The sequence below is a fragment of the Cherax quadricarinatus genome, chromosome 33, assembly GCF_038502225.1.
Source record: "Cherax quadricarinatus isolate ZL_2023a chromosome 33, ASM3850222v1, whole genome shotgun sequence".
NCBI lineage: Eukaryota > Metazoa > Arthropoda > Malacostraca > Decapoda > Parastacidae > Cherax > Cherax quadricarinatus.
The window spans coordinates 32,166,826-32,183,910 of NC_091324.1; positions in this window are offsets into that span (position 1 = coordinate 32,166,826).

Here is a 17,085-nt window from a genome sequence, read left to right on the forward strand (position 1 = left end):
TCGAGAGCTTCTTAAAGATGGTGGCTTTGAATTAGATCTTCATGGGGAGGAGAAAGCTGCTTGGGATGTATTCAAGTTAGTGACGAAGAGATTTATGGGAAACAGAAGTAAGGCAACTATGAAGGATTGGTGAAAAACCTCGTCAAGGCTTACAAGAACATGGGATGTAACATGCCACTTAAAATCCATTTTTTTGGACTTTTGTGACAAACATGGTGAAAGGTTTCACCAAGATATTTTAACCATGGAAAAATAGTACCAGGGCAAATGGTGCATAAGAATGCTTGCAGACTATTGCTGGACATTGACAAGAGATGATTCTTCAGCCCACTATAAGCGTCCAGCAAAAAGGCAGAGAGTAGGTACGGATTAGAGTTTAAAACATGCTGACACATATTGAACGTTATAGTAAAATAATCAAATATTATATGTCTCGTATCTTTAAACCTATAACCAATAAGCATTTTTCAAGGTTTTAAAAAATTGTTGACCAGTGTAATAACCCACATAGAGACAGAAATATTGGTCTGTATATTTTGATCCTGTTCAGGGATTCTCTTCAGTAGATACGTAAGTGAAATGAGAACAAAATATATATGAGAAGGTTACACTTCACCTCATACACGTGAGAAGAGTGACTTGTCAAACAGTGGGTGAGAAGACAGGTCCTGAACTAAACTAAAAATTTGGGTAGGAAGTTCCTTTATCCTATGTAATTCCTGATGCGCTAGTGTTCCGTGTTAGGTTGAGAGTGGTAGCTATGAGGGATGATTCTTCGATGTTATCTTTGTTGCTGCAATGCAATTTGTGTTTGATGGTGGCACCTTACTAGTAAATATTGTGATTGTTAATGCTGACTTGTTGAAAAATGGTTGAATTATTCTGTGCATAACTTATTGCCCTCTGGTTTTCAATAATCCTTGTAAACAGTGTTCGTCTTGTCTGCCCTAGGTATGTTTGGTTGCAGTCTACACATGGTGTCTGATAAACTCCTGGTGTCTTGGGTAGCAGAATGTTTGCGTTTTTTTGGAAAAGAGATTCCCTAGTTTGTTGGGATAGAACGTGATTACATTGGTTACTTTGTTGAGACGATTGAATGTCTCATGGTGGTATAGTACCATGAGTTGAGATTGCTGGATGGAGCTGAGCTTCTGTGAACCGAGGTTTTGTAATAGTTGTATAAATATCGTGTTCACCAGTCAGATAATATTATGTAACTTAAGATCAATAAACAAAAACTTACAATATTATCACAACTTTTCAGAGAAATCAACACTTACTCGCATTTACTGGTAACTCATATTTACTGGTAGAATGTAACTCATACACCCACGTATAATGTAACTCATGGTCCTCACAGAATGTGACATATACTCCCTCGTGGAACCTAACTCATACTCCCTCGTGGAACTTAACTCATACTACTACGTGGAATGTAATTCATCTATTCCCATAAACAGTTATAAGGCTGAAGTTACATCTATATGGTAACAATATGCTTAACTTGAAAATCTTACCACACACATATATTCACAATAACTCAGTAAAAGTTCTCTTGATTATTATACCTGGCAACTAAACTATAATTACTAGCATAATTACTCCCACAACTTCAAATGTTATCACTACCACAATTGCTCTCACAACCCCAGATATTTGTTACTACCACAATTACTCTCACAACCCCAGATATTGTTAGTACCACAATTACTCTCACATCCCCAGATATTTGTTATTACCACAATTACTCTCACAACCCCAGATAGTGTTACTACTCCCCAGATATTGTTACTACCACTATTACTCTCACAATCCCAAATATTGTTACTACCACAATTACTCTCACAACCCCTGATATTGTTACTACCACAATTACTCTCACAACTCCAAATATTGTTGCTACTACAATTACTCTCACAAACAAAAGTATTGTTACTTCCACAATTACTCTCACGTCCCCAGATATTGTTACTACAATTACTCTCACAACCCCAGATACTGTTACTATCACAGTTATTCTCAAAACCCCAAATATTGTTACTACCACAATTACTCTCACAACCCTAGATATTATTACTACCACAATTACTCTCACAACCCCAGATATTGTTACTACCACAATTACTCTCATAACTGTAGATATTACTATTATCACAATTACTCTCACAACCCCAGATATTGTTACTACCACAATTACTCTCACAACCCCAAATATTACTACTACAATTACTCTCACATCCCAAAATATTATTACCACCACAATTACTCTCACAACCCCAGATATTGTTACTACCACAATTACTCTCACAACCCCAGATATTGTTACCACCACAATTACTCTCACAACCCCAGATATTGTTACTACAAGAATTACTCTCACAACCCCAGATATTGTTACTACCACAGTTACTCTCACAATCCTAAATATTGTTACTACCACAACTACTTTCACAACCTCACATATTGTTATGATCACAATTACTGTCACAACCCCAGATATTGTTACTACCACAATTACTGTCACAACCCCAAATATTGTTACAGGAGCTAAGACTCTACCCTCGCAACCACAGAGTGTACATATAGGTGAGTTCATCCTCTTCTCCCGTCCCTCACTCCACACACAAATAACATCAAAACTCACTAATTCTACGTTTTGTAGTGAATCACATCTCTCAGCAAATATCTGCTATGCAACACGCAGGACTAAACTTTCTGTGTCAGCACTCACTCATGCACCACAAAGCACAGCACTATTACCCAACACTAACACCAACTACATTATCTTCAACAACTCTCGTCTCTCCAGAGTTTAGTACATCAACACCAGGCTGCTGGCGCTTCTATTGCACAGCCGAGTATACCAAGAGGAATACTACGCCAGCAGATGGCCAGGCTGATGGATAGTGCTGTCTTAAGGTTTAATTAAGACAACAAACACGAGAAGGAGCATTGCAACTGTTGGTGCTCCTGACATACTCCCTCCATCACCGAAATTCTGAAGACGTAACAGAGAGAATATTCAAAGTTACATACATAACGTTTAGTTATCTCAGTACATAACCAGGACACACAGTGTCACAAGTCGCCTCTGTCTATTGCAACTAAATGCTTAATCTGGACACAGGCTGTATGTATCTTTTAGGTTTAGCGCTTCTTATTATATTAGGGTGTACAGTAGCTCGATCGCTAGCGCACTCATCTTACACACTGAGGTCCGGAGTTCGAATCTTCGGTACGGCTGGAAAACATTAGGGAGTTGTTTCCATAGGACACCTGCTGTCCATGTTCACACATCAGTAAAAAATGGGTACCTGGGTGTTAGTTGCCTGGTGTGGGTCACATCCTGGGACAAAACTGACCTAATATGCCCAGGGCCGGAGTACCGCATAGGCAAACCAGGCATTTGCCTAGGGCCCCGCGCATTTGGGGGCCCCACGGTCCAAGGGGTTCAGGGGCTCATCCAAGACTGTGCACATGGTGCAAGTGCAAAGGGGTCCCTACCTAAAAAGTTCAAGTGTTTGGAGAGTAAAATTGATTTTTAAGAATTAATCAAAACAAAAATAAATAATGAAATAAAATAAAATAAAAATAAATAAACCTAACCATTGATGGCAACACTCAACACGCCTTTGTTTACATCAGAACAGCTGTGTTTTCCCGCTAATGGGTGAGTATGGGAGATTCCTCTCCAATTTTCTGTAGTAATTACACGTTATCTAGTAATACTATGCTGTCTTGAGTTTATTCTCTTTAAAATGCATGATTTAACAAGATAGTTATAATGGCTGTTGGTAAATGGTTTTGGTTGTCTTGATGTACTTTCCCTATTAAATTTAATCTAAATAGCCAGAATGTATTTAATTAGACCTTAAACAGGCTCACACCGACCCCCCCCCACCCCCACCCCCAAGCTGGAAGGGGTCGCTTCGCTTACCCGTAACTCAAAGGGGCCCCGCAAATCTGAATAGCCTAGGGCCCGGAGACTTCTTAATCCGGCCCTGAATATGCCCGAAATGGTCAGCTCAAGAAGTTGCTTATTAAATAGCAGTACGTCATTGATGTCAGCTAGACTTGTATACCTTGTACATGTACTTATAGTAATAAAAATATATTATTATTCATAATAGTAATAACCTGGACAAACAGCGTCTCAACATTGTGCCTGCCATTTTAAGAAAGAACATAACAAGAGCACAAAGAGACTCATCACATCTATATCTATTTAAAAATAAAGTGAGCAACCACAACATAGCTTCTTAAAGTTGGAGAAAAAGGCCCAATACCTTGACTGGAAAAACACACATATAACCCGCACATAGGAAAGAGAAGCTTATGTTGACATTTACAAAATCAGACTGCGACTGTAAGTGGTCCAGTCGGACCGAAGCGCCGTCGAACGTCTCTCTTTCTTATCTGCGGGTTATTTGTGCATCGCTAGAAGGTAAAAAGTTCCTCCAGTTTCACTTTTCGAAAGCTGTCCTTCTTCCCATGAAGGCCACCCTTATTCCCATGAAGGCCACCCTTCTTCCAATGAAGGCCACCATTCTTCCCATGAATTCCATCCTTCTTCCCATGAAGGCCATCATTCTTACCATGAAGGCAACCCTTCTTCCCATGAAGGCCATCCTTTTTCCCATGAAGGCCACTCTTCTTCCCATGAAGGCCACTCTTCTTTCCACGAAGGCCATCCTTCTTCCAATGAAGGCCATCCTTCTCCCCATGAAGGCCACCCTTCTTCCCATGAAGGTCATCCTTCTTCGCATTAAGGCCACCCTTCTTACCATGAAGGCCACTCTTCTTCCCACGAAGGCCATCCTTCTTCCCATGAAGGCCATCCTTCTTCCCATGAGCGCCACCATCCATCCCATGAACGCCACCCTTCTTCCCATGAAGGCCACCCTTCTTCCCATGAAGGCCATCCTTCTTCCCATGAAGGCCATCCTTTTCCCAACGAAGGCCATCCTTCTTCCCATGAAAGCCATCCTTCTTCCAATTAAGGCCACTCTTCTTTCCATGAAGGCCACCCTTCTTCCAATGAAGGCCACCCTTCTTCCCATGAATGCCATCCTTCTTATAATGAAGGCCATCGTTCTTCCCATGAAGGTCATCCTTTTTCCAATGAAGGCCACCCTTCTTTCCATGAAGGCCATCCTTCTTCCCATGAAGGCCACTCTTCTTCTCACGAAGGCCATCCTTCTTCCAATGAAGGCCACCCTTCTTCCCATGAAGGCTACCCTTCTTCCCATGAAGTCCATCCTTCTTCAAATGAAGGCCATCATTCTTCCCATGAAGGCCACCCTTCTTCCGATGAAGGCCATCCTTCTACCAATGAAGGCCATCGTTCTTCCCATGAAGGCCACTCTTCTTTCCACGAAGGCCATCCTTCTTCCAATGAAGGCCATCCATCTCCACATGAAGGCCACTCTTCTTCCCATGAAGGCCACCCTTCTTCCCATGAAGGCCACCCTTCTTCCCTTGAAGGCCACCCTTCTTCCCATGAAGGCCACCCTTCTTCCCATAAAGGCCATAATACTTCCCATGAACGCCACCCTTCTTCACATGAAGGCCACCCTTCCTCCCATGAAGGCCATCCTTATTCCCATGAAGGCCATCCTTTTTCCCATGAAAGCAATCCTTCTTCCCATGAAGGCCATCCTTCTTCCCATGATGGCCACTCTTCTTTCTATGAAGGCCACCCTTCTTCCAATGATGGCCACCTTTCTTCCCATTAATGCCATCCTTCTACCAATGAAGGCCATCGTCCTTCCCATCAAGGCCATCCTTCTTCCAAAGAAGGCCACCCTTCTTTCCATGAAGGCCATCCTTCTTCCCATGAAGGCCACTCTTCTTCCCACGAAGGGCATCCTTCTTCCAATGAAGGCCACCCTTCTTCCCATGAAGGCCATCCTTCTTCCCATGAATTCCATCCTTCTTCCCATGAAGGCCATCATTCTTCCCGTGAAGGCCACCCTTCTTCCCAAGAAGGCCATCATTTTTCCCATGAAGGCCACTCTTCTTTCCACGAAGGTCATCCTTCTTCCAATGAAGGCCATCCTTCTCCCAATGAAGGCCACTCTTCTTCCCATGAAGGCCAACCTTCTTCACATGAAGGCCATCCTTCTTCCCATTAAGGCCGCCCTTATTCCCATGAAGGCCACCCTTCTTCCCATAAAGGCCATCCTTCTTCCCATGAAGGCCATCCTTCTTCCCATGAAGGCCACCATCCTTCCCATGAAGGCCACCCTTCTTCCCATGAAGGCCACCTTTCTTCCCATGAAGGCCATCCTTCTTCTCATGAAGGCAATCCTTCTTCCCATGAAGGTCACCCTTCTTCCCATGAAGGCCACCCTTCTTCCCATGAAGGCCATCCTTCTTCCCATTAAGGCCATCCTTCTTCCCATGAAGGCCATGCTTCTTCCCATGAAGGCCATCCTTCTTCCCATGAATGCCACCCTTCTTCCGGTGAAAGCCACTCCTCTTCCCATGAAGGCCACCCTTCTTCCCATAAAGGCCACCCTTCTTCCCATGAAGGCCATCCTTCTTCCCATGAAGGCTATCCTTTTCCCAATGAAGGCCATCCTTCTTCCCATGAAAGACATCCTTCTTCCAATTAAGGCCACACTTGTTCATATGAATGCCATCCTTCTTATAATGAAGGCCATCGTTCTTCCCATGAAGGCGATCCTTTTTCCAATGAAGGCCACCCTTCTTTCCATGAAGACCATCCTTCTTCCCATGAAGGCCACTCTTCTTTCCACGAAGGCCATCCTTCTTCCAATAAAGGCCACCCTTCTTCCCATGAATTCCATCCTTCTTCCAATGAAGGCCATCATTCTTCCCATGAAGGCCACCCTTCTTTCGATGAAGGCCATCTTTCTACCAATGAAGGCCATCGTTCTTCCCATGAAGGCCACACTTCTTTCCACGAAGGCCATCCTTCTTCCAATGAAGACCATCCTTTTCCACATGAAGGCCACTCTTCTTCCCATGAAGGCCACACTTTTTCCCATGAAGGCCACCCTTCTTCCCATGAAGGCCACTCTTATTCCCATGAAGGCCACCATCCTTCCCATGAACGCCACCCTTCTTCCCATGAAGGCCACTCTTCTTCCCATGAAGGCCATCCTTATTCCCATGAAGGCCATCCTTTTTCCCATGAAGGCGATCCTTCTTCCCATGAATGCCATCCTTCTTCCCATGAAGACGACTCTTCTTTCTAAGAAGGCCACCCTTCTTCCAATGAAGGCCACCCTTCTTCCCATGAATGCCTTCCTTCTTCCAATGAAGGCAATCGTTCTTCCCATCAAGGCCATCCTTCTTCCAAAGAAGGCCACCCTTCTTTCCATGAAGGCCATCCTTCTTCCCATGAAGGCCACTCTTCTTCCCACGAAGGCCATCCTTCTTCCAATGAAGGCCATCCTACTTCTCATGAATTCCATCCTTCTTCCCATGAAGGCCATCATTCTTCCCATGAAGGCCCCCCTTCTTCCGATGAAGGCCCTCTTTTTTTCCCACGAAGGCCACTCTTCTTTCCACGAAGGCCATCCTTCTTCCAATGAAGGCCATCCTTCTCCCCATGAAGGATACTCTTCTTCCCATGAAGGCCACCCTTCTTCCAATGAAGGCCATCCTTCTTCCCGTTAAGGCCTCCATTCTTCCCATGAAGGCCATCCTTCTACCCATGAAGGCCATCTTTCTTCCCATGAAGGCCACTCTTCTTTCCATGAAGGCCATCCTTCTTCTAATGAAGGCCACTCTTCTTTCCATGAAAGCCACCCTTCTTCTAATGAAGGCCACACTTCTTCTAATGAAGGCCACCCTTCTTCCCATGAAGGCCATCCTTCTTCCCATGAAGGCCACTCTTCTTCCCACGAAGGCCATCCTACTTCTCATGAATTCCATCCTTGTTCCCATGAAGGCCATCATTCTTCCCATGAAGGCCACCCTTCTTCCCATGAAGGCCATCCTTTTTCCCACGAAGGCCACTCTTCTTTCCATGAAGGCCATCCTTCTTCCAATGAATGCCACCCTTCTTCCCAAGAAGGCCATCCTACTTCTCATGAATTCCATCCTTGTTCCCATGAAGGCCATCATTCTTCCCATGAAGGCCACCCTTCTTCCCATGAAGGCCATCCTTTTTCCCACGAAGGCCACTCTTCTTTCCATGAAGGCCATCCTTCTTCCAATGAAGGCCATCCTTCTTCCCATGAAGGCCATCCTACTTCTCATGAATTCCATCCTTCTTCCCATGAAGGCCATCCTTCTTCCCATGAAGGCCATCCTTCTTCCCATGAAGGCCACCATCCTTCCCATGAAGGCCACCCTTCTTCCCATGAAGGCCATCCTTGTTCCCATGAAGGCCACCTTTCTTCCCATGAAGGCCACCCTTCTTCCCATGAAGGCCATCCTTCTTCTCATGAAAGCAATCCTTCTTCCCATGAAGGTCACCCTTCTTCCCATGAAGGCCATCCTTCTTCCCATTAAGGCCACCCTTCTTCCAATGAAGGCCACCCTTCTTCCCATGAAGGCCATCCTTCTTCTCATGAAGGCAATCCTTCTTCCCATGAAGGTCACCCTTCTTCCCATGAAGGTCACCCTTCTTCCCATGAAGGTCACCCTTCTTCCCATGAAGGTCACCCTTCTTCCCATGAAGGTCACCCTTCTTCCCATGAAGGCCACCCTTCTTCCCATGAAGTTCACCCTTCTTCCCATGAAGGTCACCCTTCTTCCAATGAAGGCCATGCTTCTTCCCATGAAGGCCACCCTTCTTCCCATGAAGGCCACCATTCTTCCCATAAAGGCCACCCTTCTTCCCATGAAGGCCATCCTTCTTCCCATGAAGGCCATCCTTTTCCCAATGTAGGCCATCCTTCTTCCCATGAAAGACATCCTTCTTCCAATTAAGGCCACTCTTCTTTCCATGAAGGCCGCCCTTCTTCCAATGAAGGCCACACTTGTTCCCATGAATGCCATCCTTCTTATAATGAAAGCCATCGTTCTTCCCATGAAGGCCATCCTTTTTCCAATGAAGGCTACCCTTCTTTCCAAGAAGGCCATCCTTCTTCCCATGAAGGCCACTCTTCTTTCCACGAAGGCATCCTTCTTCCAATAAAGGCCACCCTTCTTCCCATGAATTCCATCCTTCTTCCAATGAAGGCCATCATTCTTCCCATGAAGGCCACCCTTCTTCCGATGAAGGCCATCTTTCTACCAATGAAGGCCATCGTTCTTCCCATGAAGGCCACACTTCTTTCCACGAAGGCCCTCCTTCTTCCAATGAAGGCCATCCTTTTCCACATGAAGGCCACTCTTCTTCCCATGAAGGCCACCCTTTTTCCCATGAAGGCCACCCTTCTTCCCATGAAGGCAACTCTTATTCCCATGAAGGCCATAATACTTCCCATGAAGGCCATCCTTCTTCCCTTGAAGGCCACCATCCTTCCCATGAACGCCACCCTTCTTCCCATGAAGGCCACCCTTCTTCCCATGAAGGCCATCCTTATTCCCATGAAGGCCATCCTTTTTCCCATGAAGGCGATCCTTCTTCCCATGAATGCCATCCTTCTTCCCATGAAGACCACTCTTCTTTCTAAGAAGGCCACCCTTCTTCCAATGAAGGCCACCCTTCTTCCCATGAATGCCTTCCTTCTTCCAATGAAGGCCATCGTTCTTCCCATCAAGGCCATCCTTCTTCCAAAGAAGGCCACCCTTCTTTCCATGAAGGCCATCCTTCTTCCCATGAAGGCCACTCTTCTTCCCACGAAGGCCATCCTTCTTCCAATGAATGCCACCCTTCTTCCCATAAAGGCCATCCTACTTCTCATGAATTCCATCCTTCTTCCCATGAAGGCCATCATTCTTCCCATGAAGGCCACCCTTCTTCCGATGAAGGCCCTCTTTTTTCCCACGAAGGCCACTCTTCTTTCAACGAAGGCCATCATTCTTCCAATGAAGGCCATCCTTCTCCCCATGAAGGATACTCTTCTTCCCATGAAGGCCACCCTTCTTCCAATGAAGGCCATCCTTCTTCCCATTAAGGCCTTCCTTCTTCCCATGAAGGCCATCCTTCTACCCATGAAGGCCATCTTTCTTCACATGAAGGCCACTCTTCTTTCCATGAAGTCCATCCTTCTTCTAATGAAGGCCATCCTTCTTCTAATGAAGGCCACCCTTCTTCCCATGAAGGCCACCCTTCTTCCCATGAAGGCCATCCTTCTTCCCATGAAGACCATCCTTCTTCCCATGAAGGCCACCTTCCTTTCCATGAAGGCCACCCTTCTTCCCTTGAAGGCCACTCCTCTTCCCATGAAGGCCACACTTCTTCCCATGAAGGCCATCCTTCTTCCCATCAAGGCCATCCTTCTTCCCATGAAGGCCATCCTTCTTCCAATGAAGGTCACTCTTCTTCCAGTGAAGGCCACCATTCTTCCCATGAAGGCCATCCTTTTTCCCATGAAGGCCACTCTTTTTTCCACGAAGGTCATCCTTCTTCCAATGAAGGCCATCCTTCTCCCAATGAAGGCCACTCTTCTTCCCTTGAAGGCCACCCTTCTTCACATGAAGGCCATCCTTCTTCCCATTAAGGCCGCCCTTATTCCCATGAAGGCCACCCTTCTTCCCATAAAGGCCATCCTTCTTCCCATGAAGGCCATCCTTCTTCCCATGAAGGCCACCATCCTTCCCATGAATGCCACCCTTCTTCCCATGAAGGCCACCCTTCTTCCCATGAAGGCCATCCTTCTTCCCATGTAGGCCATCTTTTTCCCCATGAAGGCCATCCTTCTTCCCATGAAGACCATCCTTCTTCCCATGAAGGCCACTCTTCTTTCCATGAAGGCCACCCTTCTTCCAATGAAGGCCACCCTTCTTCCCATGAAGGCCATCCTTCTTCCCATGAAGGCCATCCTTCTTCCCATGAAGGCCACCATACTTCCCATGAAGGCCACCCTTCTTCCCATGAAGGCCACCCTTCTTCCCATGAAGGCCATCCTTCTTCCCATGTAGGCCATCTTTTTTCCCATGAAGGCCATCCTTCTTCCCATGAAGGCCACTCTTCTTTCCATGAAGGCCACCCTTCTTCCAATGAAGGCCACCCTTCTTCCTATAAAGGTCATCCTCTTCACATGAAGGCCATCCTTCTTCCCATGAAGGCCACCTTTCTTCCCATAAAGGCCGCCCTTCTTCCCATGAAGGCCACCATCCTTCCCATGAAGGCCACCCTTCTTCCCATGAAGGCCACCCTTCTTCCCGTGAAAGCCACTCCTCTTCCCGTGAAAGCCACTCCTCTTCCCATGAAGGCCACCCTTCTTCCCATGAAGGCCATCCTTCTTCCCATAAAGGCCATCCTTCTTCCCATGAAGGCCACTCTTCTATCCATGAAGGCCATCCTTCTTCTCATGAAGGCCATCCTTCTTCCCATGAAGGCCATCCTTCTTCCCATGAATTCCATCCTTCTTCCCATGAAGGCCATCCTTTTTCCCATGAATGCCACTCTTCTTTCCACGAAGGTCATCCTTCTTCCAATGAAGGCCATCCTTCTCCCCTTGAAGGCCACTCTTCTTCCCATGAAGGCCACCCTTCTTCCCATGAAGGCCATCCTTCTTCCCATTAAGGCCACCCTTCTTCCCATGAAAGCCACCCTTCTTCCCATGAATGCCGTCCTTCTTCCCATGAAGGCCATCCTTCTTCCCATGAAGGCCACTATCCTTCCCATGAAAGCCACCCTTCTTCCCATGAAGGCCACCCTTCTTCCCATGAAGGCCATCCTTCTTCCCATGAAGGCCATCCTTCTTCCCATGAATTCCGTCCTTCTTCCCATGAAGGCCATCATTCTTCCCATGAAGGCCACCCTTCTTCCCATGAATGCCATCCTTTTTCCCAATGAAGGCCAGTCTTCTTTCCACGAAGGCCATCCTTCTTCCATTGAAGGCCATCCTTCTCCCCATGAAGGCCACTCTTCTTCCCATGAAGGCCACCCTTCTTCCAATGGAGGCCATCCTTCTTCTCATTAATGCCACCCTTCTTCCCTTGATGTCCACCCTTCTTCCCATGAAGGCCATCCTTTTTCCCAATGAAGGCCAGTCTTCTTTCCACGAAGGCCATCCTTCTTCCATTGAAGGCCATCCTTCTCCCCATGAAGGCCACTCTTCTTCCCATGAAGATCATCCTTCTTCCCATGAAGGCCACTGTTATGCAGGGTTCTGCATGACATCGTAATGTACATATAGTGGAGAAGTGTGCCATAATATTATGAATATTATAGTTGTAAAGAATAATTTTATAATTGATAATGTGCATTTGGTGGTACTGTAAAGTACTCTAACTGTAGTTATAAAGAAATTCTGTTAATGATTTATTTTCCAAGGATATTTGGGCGCGCGGAGTAAGCGTTGTTTGGGGGAGTCACGTGACGTTAGCATGGTGTGTAGAGGCTGGCGTCGGAGATGCTGTGTATTTAAGATAAGTTTTTAGTTGTGCACTCATTTTGTTTATCTAACTCAAGCCATAGGCTCTTATATGGCTTACCTGTATGTTCACCCAGGCTCTGACATGGTCAGGGTGCTGTGGGAGGAGTGAGGAAATAAGAAATGAGTTTGGGAATGGAGTAGAGTGGGCCTGGCGCTGACGAGGCATAGTGGTTGGTGGCTGGACCTCAAGCCAGCTGTTGCTTGTGTACCCTCATTTGGGCGTTTAGGATTAAGGTGTTTCTGTTATGTTATGTTATGTTGACTAAATAGATATATTTTCCTGATTGGGATTTTTGAATAACCCTCTGTTACCCAACCCCTTTAAGTACACATACCAGTTTAGCGCTTTCTGTTTTGACTGGGATAGCCCTGGGTGGCCTGTTTGGGCTTGAGATGTGATTAACTTTTACCTTTGCCCTTAGACCAGGCTCAAGCCCCCAGCTATCCCACATTTTTTGCATAACATGGAGGCCTGTATATGGGAGAATTATCAAATTTTATGTGGTAATTCAAGATTGCAACCTGGAAAGTCAATAATCATTCTTTACTGGGTTGGTCAGAGGAAGCATTCACTATAACACTCACACTAAAATAATAATTTACCTTTGTTTGTAATATTACTGGTTTTTAGGGTGTTATTATTAATTAATACCCTGTGAATAATTTACTTTTGTGTGCAACATTGCTAGTTTTTAGGGTGTTTTTATTAATTAATACCCTGTGAATAATTTACTTTTGTGTGCAACATTGCTAGTTTTTAGGGTGTTATTATTAATTAATACCCTGTGAATAATTTACTTTTGTGTGCAACATTGCTAGTTTTTAGGATGTTGTTATTAACTAATATCCTGTGAATAATTTACCTTTCTGTATAATATTGCTGGTTTTAGGGTGTTATTATTAATTAATACTCTATGAATCATTTACCTTTCTGTGCCATATTGTTGATTTTTAGGGTGTTATTAATACTTGATATTTTGTGCATAATTTACCCTTGCAGGTACAATCTTGCTGATTTTTAGGGGGGTTATGCTCACCTAAATTTATGGGAATAATTTACCTTTGCAGGTGCAGTAGCTCTTATTTTTTTCTGCCAGGGTTTTCTTTTTGTGTGCAATCCTGTTTAATTTGAGGGAGTCACATGACAACTCCTTGTGAATATACTACTTCAGTATATGTTCCTTGCTGTGTACTTTATTATTTTATATCAGTAAGTTCTGTGGCTGGTAGTAAGATTTGGTGCTATTATTTCCCAAAATGGCTGACACTGGTAAAAATTCTGAGGATGACATGCATTTGGAAGGTGACATTGAATCAAATCCACATGATAGGGACCTGGATAAGGAAGTAGTAATTTTACAAATGAAATTAGCCCTAGTTGCAGAAGAAAGGGAACGGTTAAGGATTGAGCGTGAAAAGATCCAGGAACAGAGAGCCTTAGACGAGCTTAGGGCTCAAGAAAGAGCTAAAGAGAGGCAGCTTGCTTCTCACCCAGCCACAGACACAAGGGTAGATGTTTTTCATTTGGATAAAACCATAAAATTTGTGCCCAAATTACTAGAGAAAGACCCAGACCAGTTTTTTCTGTTATTTGAAAGTACGGCCAAATCCCAAGTTTGGCCGGAAAAGGAATGGGCGACATTAGCAAGAACCCAATTAGTTGTTAGTGGAACCAGAACTAGTGGATTGTTTATCTTTCTTCATGTCAACAGTGGCAGAACTAGTTGAGAGTTTATCTTTTCGCTTCTTGTCAGCGTCTTCAGTGCTAGTGGAATGTTTTTCTTCTTTCTTTTTGTCTCTGGTACCAGAACTAGTGAAGAGTTTATCTTTCCTGTTGTCAAAGGGGCCAGAACTAGTGGAATTTTTATCTTCTTTCTTCTTGTCAGAGGTAAGGGAATAAGTGAAGTGTTTATCTTTGTTTTTGTCAGTGATGCCAGAACAAGTGGAATGTTTCTCTTCTTTATTCTTGTCAGTGATACCAGAACTAGTGGAAAGCTTATCTTCTTCCTTCTTGTCAGTAGTGCCAGAACTAGTTGAGTGTTTCCCTTTTTTATTCTTGTCAGTGTTGCCAGAACTAGTGAAGTGTTTTTCTTTCTTCTTGTCAGTGTTGTCAGAACTATTGGAATGTTCGTCATCTTTCTTAGTGGTGGTGCCAAAACAAATTGTGTTTTTCCCCAATTCTTTATTGTCACTTGTGCAACAACTAAACGAGACTAGTGACTGTTTGTCTTGCATCTTATCTGTGGTGTCAGCACTAGTCAAACCCTTTTCACCTTTCTTCTTGTTAGTGTCAGTAGAACTAGTTGAGTTTTGTGGATGTTTCACATGCTTCTTGTCACTCTTGGCTTTTATCTTATCATCAGTGCATGGAGGTCTCTCAGAAAAAGTTTCTTTCGTAGGTTTTCCTTGGCTCACAGTAAATTCTGCATGTAGAGAGTTCTCTGGTTGGAGGTCCTTTGGAGCAGATAGTGTGTATGAAGGTCTCTGCACTGATATTTTCTTTCGAAGATATTCTTGACCATCATAATATTCTTTGTGATGTGTCATCTGCAACACTTCTTCCACATGATATAGTCCTGCACATGATTCGTTGGGTAGAGGTTGGTGCTTTATTTCCTCTGTAAGAAGTTCTTTTACCTGTGGTTGGAATTCGTTTCGGGAACGGCTCTTGTCGGCAGAAACTGACGGGAGTCTCTCTTGCTCTTTATTCTCGCATTTTTTGTCTTGCTCCTTGGCAAAAGAATAATCAAAAGACACATTGGGAGGTGGGGGCAAGCTTTTGAACATATTTGTTGCCAATTGATTCGTCACACACGAGGCTGGGGTGGTAAATTGAGGTCGGCTCATGTTGGCTTGAGTAACAGGAAGAGTTGGTAATCCTGACCATAGAAGAGGCTGGCTTGTGTTGCAGATTATTGATGTCCCTTTCCTTGGAGCCATGGTCGGTGGTGCCTGAGGCACAATGGGACTACAGCTGTGTGATGGGAATCCTTGAGATGCTGGTTTTAGAGAGTATGGTTTGGTGCAAGGGACAGAAATTTTCTTAGACATGTTGCAAGGTCTCATTGATGAATGCGTTGGACGCTTGCTCGAGTCAGCAAAATAGACTGGCAAACCTGAATCCCTGTTACTCTTAGGCATAATACCCCGAATGACGAATTCTTTGCCATCAATGTAGAATCGCTGTGGCTTGGAGTCTAAGAAGACATCAATCACATTCGAATTGATCTCCAGCTGAATTTTACCAGCAAGATAGTCTGTATTTTTAGTATTACTTATATTTACTTTTGGAGTCTTACCATCTAGTCTTATAGTGCATAGCCGACCACCCATGTGAACAGTTACAGGCTTGGCATCATATGCGCATTGATAACCTACACCATCAAACATCAATTCTTGAGTGGACACACCTAGTTTAACACGGTGCGTCTCACCGGCAATGTTGAATTTCCTGTAGTCTTCTCCAATTTTCATTGGGAGCACGTACTTTCCCTCGTCAAAGATAATGTTACACTTCCCGTCTCCATATGTTACTGTACGAGGATCGTTCCAATCCATAAGAATCACAGCATAAGAACATAAGAACATAAGAAAGGAGGAACACTGCAGCAGGCCTGTTGGCCCATACTAGGCAGGTCCTTTACAATTCATCCCACTAACAAACATTTGACCAACCCAATTTTCAATGCTACCCAAGAAATAAGCTCTGATGTGCAAGTCCCACTCAAATCCAACCCTTCCCACTCATGTATTTATCCAACCTAAATTTGAAACTACCCAAAGTCCTAGCCTCAATAACCCAACTAGGTAGACTGTTCCACTCATCCACTACCCTATTTCCAAACCAATACTTTCCTATGTCCTTTCTAAATCTAAACTTATCTAATTTAAATCCATTACTGCGGGTTCTCTCTTGGAGAGATATCCTCAAGACCTTGTTAATATCCCCTTTATTAATACCTATCTTCCACTTATACACTTCGATCAGGTCTCCCCTCATTCTTCGTCTAACAAGTGAATGTAACTTAAGAGTCTTCAATCTTTCTTCATAAGGAAGATTTCTAATGCTATGTATTAATTTAGTCATCCTACGCTGAATGTTTTCTAACGAATTTATGTCCATTCTGTAATATGGAGACCAGAATTGAGCTGCATAATCTAGGTGAGGCCTTACTAATGATGTATAAAGCTGCAGTATGACCTCTGGACTTCTGTTGCTTACACTTCTTGATATAAATCCCAGTAATCTATTTGCCTTATTACGTACGCTTAGGCATTGCTGTCTTGGTTTAAGGTTGCTGCTTACCATAACCCCCAAGTCCTTTTCGCAATCTGTATGGTTAAGTTCTACATTATTTAACTGATAAGTGCTAGGGTTATGGACACTCCCGAGCTTCAGAACCTTGCATTTATCTACATTGAACTGCATTTGCCACTTTTCTGACCAAGAGTAGAGTTTGTCTAAATCCTCCTGAAGTTCCCTAACATCTACGTTTGAATCAATTATCCTACCTATCTTCGTGTCATCGGCGAATTTGCTCATATCACTAGTAATTCCTTCATCAGGATCATTGATATATATTATAAACAACAACGGGCCCAAGACTGATCCCTG